Here is a 6,000-nt window from a genome sequence, read left to right on the forward strand (position 1 = left end):
CCCAAGACATATGAATAGCATCATAAGAGAAATATCGAGGATTAGTCATAGGCTCATGCCCCGCATGTATCAAATGGAGTTCCTACTCCAAGTTTGAAGCATCAATGATGTTCAATTCACCTCTCAACCTGCAAAACACTTTCTCATCAAGTGGTTTATTGAATATATCCGCCAATTGCTTATCGGTGCGAACATGCTTAAGGTTAATGTCCCCTTTTGCAACATGATCTCAAATGAAATGATGACGAACTTCAATATGCTTAGTTCGAGAATGTTGCACGGGATTGTGAGCAATCTTAATAGCACTTTCATTGTCACATAGCAATGGAACATGTTTCACATATATCCCATAATCTTTAAGAGTTTGGGTCATCCAAAGTAATTGAGCACAACATGAACCAGCGACAATGTATTCCGCTTCAGCGATGGATAAGGATACTGAGTTTTGTTTCTTGGAAGACCAAGACACAAGAGATCTACCAAGGAATTGACAAGTACCCGAAGTGGATTTTCTATCAACCTTGTCTCTGGCATAGTCCGAATCGGAGTAGCCAACAGGATCAAAAGAGGACCTCTTGGGATACCAAATGCCAAAATTTGGTGTATGAATTAGGCATCTCACTATCCTTTTCACAGCCTTAAGATGACACTCTTTAGGAGCAGCTTGATATCATGCACACATGCACACACTTAGCATAATATCGGGACGAGAGGCACGTATATATAACAATGAACCAATCATAGAGCGATAAACCTTTTGATCAACCGGTTCACTATCTTTGGTCAAATCAAGATGTCCACTAGTAGGTATGGGTGTAGTCATACCTTTGCATTCTTGCATATTGAACTTCTTGAATAAGTCCTTGGTGTACTTCGTTGAGAGACAAAGGTACCTTCCTTAGTTTGCTTGATTTGCAAACCGAGAAAGAATTTGAGTTCACTCATCATAGACATCTCAAACTTCTCCGACATTAGCTTTCCAAACTTCTCACTAAAATGAGGGTTAGTTGAACCAAATATGATATCATCAACATAAATTTGGCACACAAATAGTTCTCCATTAACCCTTTTAGTAAAAAGAGTAGAATCAATTTTACCAATTTCAAAGCCTTTTTCAATAAGGAACTTGGTCAAGCATTTATACCATGCTCTAGGAGCTTGTTTAAGACCATAAAGGGCTTTGTGAAGTTTGTAAACATGATTAGGTTTCTTAGGATTGACGAAGCCGGGAGGTTGCTTAACATAAACTTCTTCCTCAATTTTGCCATTTAGAAAAGCACTTTTAATGTCCATTTGGTACAAGGTGATATCATGGTGATTAGCATAAGCAAGTAAGATGCGAATGGACTCAAGTCTAGCAACGGGAGCATATGTCTCACCATAGTCCATACCTTCAACTTGTGTGTAGCCTTGGACGATGAGACGTGCTTTGTTGCGAACCACTTGTCCATCTTCACCTTGCTTGTTGCGAAACACCCATTTGGTACCAATGATGTTGTGGTTGTTGTCGAGCTTCTCGACCAATGTCCACACTATATTTCTCTCAAAGTTGTGTAGCTCTTCATGCATAGCGTTTATCCAGTCCGGATCCTCCAATGCTTCTTCAACCTTCATAGGTTCAATGCTAGAGATGAATGAGTAATGTTCACAAAAGTTAGCTAAACGAGTTTTAGAGCGAGTGATTCTCCCGGTTTGGATATCATTGTAGATTTGCTCGACGGGATGATCCTTAGCAATTCTTGCTTGAACTCGTGAAAGCTTTTGCTTGGGTCGGGGTGGAACATCCTCTTCATCTTGTGCTTCTTCTTGGCCTTCTTCATTGTTGACTTTGTCGTTCTCTTGTCGTGGTGGAGAAGGAGGTTGTTGATGTTCATCTTGGTGCGCTTCCTCGTTTTCTTCATCTTGGCATGTCCCACTTGTGGATGCTTCCGTATCAACTCTTGGTTCAACTTGTCGTGAGGTAGAAGCTTCTAGTTGGACGGATGAGGTACTCTCCTTCACTTCTGTTGGACGAATCTTGCCAATGGACAAGTCTTGAATTGCTTCCGAAGGGTCTTTGTCTCCTACATCAATTGGCAATTGCTCTACTTGCAAGTCATTAGATTCATCAAACTTCACATCTACCATCTCTTCAACCTTTCGGGTGAAATTGTTGTAGACACGGTAAGTGTGAGAGTTTGAGCCATAACCAAGTAGGAAACCTTCATGAGATTTAGGAGCAAATTTAGAACGATGATGCTTATCAAGAATGTAGCACTTTGAGCCGAATACTCGAAAGTATCCAACTTGGGGTTTGTTACCGGTGAGGAGCTCGTATGCCGTCTTGCCGAGTAGCTTGTGAAGATACAAGTGATTTGTTGCATGACAAGCTGTCTCAACCGCTTCCGCCCAAAAGCGCTTTGGCGTTTTGTACTCATCAAGCATCGTTCTTGCCATCTCGATAAGAGTCCGGTTCTTCCTTTCAACAACTCCATTTTGTTGAGGTGTGTACATAGCCGAGAACTCGTGTGAAATCCCTTCTTTGTCAAGAAAGGTGTCCACATTTGCGTTCTTGAACTCCGTTCCATTGTCGCTCCGAACCTTCTGGATCTTCACGTGAAACTGATTTTGGGCCTTCCTAGCGAAGTTTTTGAAGATCTTTTGGACCTGCGATTTGTCATCAAGAAAGAACACCCACGTAAATCTTGAAAAATCATCAACTATGACTAGACCAAATGAGTTACCACCGAGACTCTTGTAGGCATTTGGACCAAAGAGATCCATGTGAAGTAGCTCGAGTGGTCTTCTTGTGGTCATGATGTTCTTCGCGCAGTGACTTCCTCCAACTTGTTTCCCTGCTTGACAAGCACTACAAAGTCTATCCTTGTCAAATATGACATCTTTTATTCCAAGGATATGATCACCTTTAATAAGCTTATCAAGATTTCGCATACCAACATGACCTAGTCTTCTATGCCACAACTAGCCGTTAGAAGATTTGGTAATTAAGCAAGTTCTAGGTTGAGCCTTTTTAGTGAAATCAACAATGTAAAGATCTCCTCTACGTATACCGGTAAAGACCACTTTATGATTGTCTCTACGAAACACTTGGCAATCTACTTCAGTGAATAAGACATTGAAACCGAAATCCGCAAGTCTAGAAACTGAAAGTAAATTGTATCCAAGGGATTCAACGAGCATGACATTTTGTATGGAGCTATCATGTGAGATGGCCACCTTACCAAGGCCAACCACCTTACCCTTTGAATTATCACCAAAAGTGACATATTTTCGAGGGCCGTCGTTTTCAGCAAGCTCACGGAACATATCTTTATCTCCGATCATATGATCAGTACATCCACTATCAAGGATCCATTCCTTTCCTCTAGCCATGTAGCCGCAAATATTTGCCATAAGACCAAAATGCCTCATTGCATCATCAAGATCATAGTCACCATCATCATCTTCATCATAGTATCCATGTTCAACATCATCTTGTGATTGATCAATTCCTAGAGAGGGTAATTCATTAGATAAATGATCATCACAATGGTTACCTTTGTGAATTCTAATAGCTTCGAATATGATATCGCTAATGATTCCAACATTTCCTTTTGCACGCATGAGATTGGTAAGCTCAAATAGACAATCACCAAAGCTAGGATCACTAGAGTTCATCTTACTCAAGGCAATAGACTTATGGAGAATTTCGTCTAAATTTTTCAAGGAATAATCTGGAAATAGTTCCTCAAGAAATCTCCATATGGTGTAGGCACACTTGAGAGTAGGCAAACATCTAATAAAGTTTCTAGGCAAGCCTCTAATGATGAGCTCAACAGTTCTAAGATTGCGAATCATGTCAATATCTTCATCTAGGGTAGGGTGCAAAGGATCAACATGAGGTGCACAAGGGCTAGTAATGTACTTGTTCAAATGATATTCATTGAAAATCTCAAGCATTTCATTTTTCCACTCATGAAAATACTCTCCATCAAGAATAGGCACTCTATGTCTAAGGCTCCCCAAAGTAGACACATCCATCTTCCTCCAATGGTGTTTAAACCAAGGCAATGGAGACCAAAGCTCTGATACCAATTGAAAGGATCGAGAAGAGGTGTCTAGAGGGGGGTGAGTAGACACTAAGTGCCAAAAGTTGCAGTTTTTAATATTCTTAAGTTTAAGTGGAGTTTAAGCACAAGTTTAACAAACACAATACATATCAAGCAAGCATGCAATGAGTATATGAGCAGCGGAAAGTAAAGCATGCAACTTGCAAGAATGTAAAGAGAAGGGTTTGGAGTATTCAAACGCAATTGGAGACACGGATGTTTTTGTCGTGGTTCCGATAGGTGGTGCTATCGTACATCCACGTTGATGGAGACTTCAACCCATGGAGGGTAACAGTTGCGCGAGTCCACGGAGGGCTCCACCCACGAAGGGTCCACGAAGAAGCAACCTTGTCTATTCCATCACGGCCGTCACCCACGAAGGACTTGCCTCGCTAGCGGTAGATCTTCACGAAGTAGGCAATCTCCTTGCCCTTACAAACTCCTTGGTTCAACTCCACAATCTTGTTGGAGGCTCCCAAGTGACACCTAGCCAATCTAGGAGACACCACTCTCCAAGAAGTAACAAATGGTGTGTTGATGATGAACTCCTTGCTCTTGTGCTTCAAATGATAGTCTCCCCAACACTCAACTCTCTCTCACAGGATTTGGATTTGGTGGAAAGAAGATTTGAGTGGAAAGCAACTTGGGGAAGGCTAGAGATCAAGATTCATATGGTTGGAATGGAATATCTTGACCTCAACACAAGTGTAGGTGGTTCTTTCTTAGAAAATGTGTATTGGAAGTGTAGGTATGTTCTGATGGCTCTCTCCACGAATGAAGAGTGGGTGGAGGGGTATATATAGCCTGCACACAAAATCTAACCGTTACACACAATTTGCCAAACTCGGTGGGACCGAATGGTTAAACTCGGTTGGACCAATTCAGCAAACCTAGTGACCCTAGTGACCGTTAGGATTTTCGGTGGGACTGAGATGCAACTCGGTAGGACCGATATGGTTAGGGTTAGGGCATAACGTAATCTCGGTGTGACCGATTACACAAACTCGGTGGGACCGATTTTGGTAATAAGCTAACCAGAGAGTTGGTCAGGTAAACTCGGTGGGACCGATTCGCTCATCTTGGTGAGACCGAAATGTTACAAAAGGGAAACAGAGAGTTTACATTGAAATCTCGGTGGGACCGATCGCTCATCTCGGTAAGACCAAAATGTTACGAAGGGAAATAGAGAGATTACAATCCCATCTCGGTGGGACCGAGGTCCCTATCGGTGAGACCGATTTGCCTAGGGTTTGTGGCAGTGGCTATGACATTTGAAACTCGGTGGCGCCGGATAGAGAGAATCGGTGGGGCCGAGTTTGACTTTTGGTTTAGGTCATATGTGGATGTGGGAAGGTAGTTGAGGGTTTTGGAGCATATCACTAAGCACTTTGAGCAAGCAAGCCATTAAGCAACACCTCATCCCCTCTTGATAGTATTGGCTTTTCCTATAGACTCAATGTGATCTTGGATCACTAAAATAGAAAATGTAGAGTCTTGATCTTGAAGCTTGAGCCAATCCTTTGTCCTTAGCATCTTGAAGGGATTCCACATCCTCTAGTCAATGCCACTCCATTGTTGAACTTATCTAAAACATACTAGGTAAAAGTGTTAGTCCAACAAGAGATATGTTGACATTAATTACCAAAACCACCCAGGGAGCACTTGTGCTTTCAGTTGCACTATCATTATTAACTTTTCATCTTTTGACTTGAATATTATGAATATGTGTATCACTACAATTGAGATTCAGTAAAAATAGACCACTCAACAAGGGTTCATGACCATAAAAGATATTACTCATATAAATAGAACAACCATTATTCTCAAATTTAAATGAATAACCGTCTCGCATCAAACAAGATCCAGTATAATGTTCATGCTCAACGCTGGCACCAAATAACAATTATTCACG

Source organism: Triticum aestivum, chromosome 5A (assembly GCF_018294505.1).
Source record: "Triticum aestivum cultivar Chinese Spring chromosome 5A, IWGSC CS RefSeq v2.1, whole genome shotgun sequence".
In the NCBI taxonomy this organism is placed as follows: Eukaryota; Viridiplantae; Streptophyta; class Magnoliopsida; order Poales; family Poaceae; genus Triticum; species Triticum aestivum.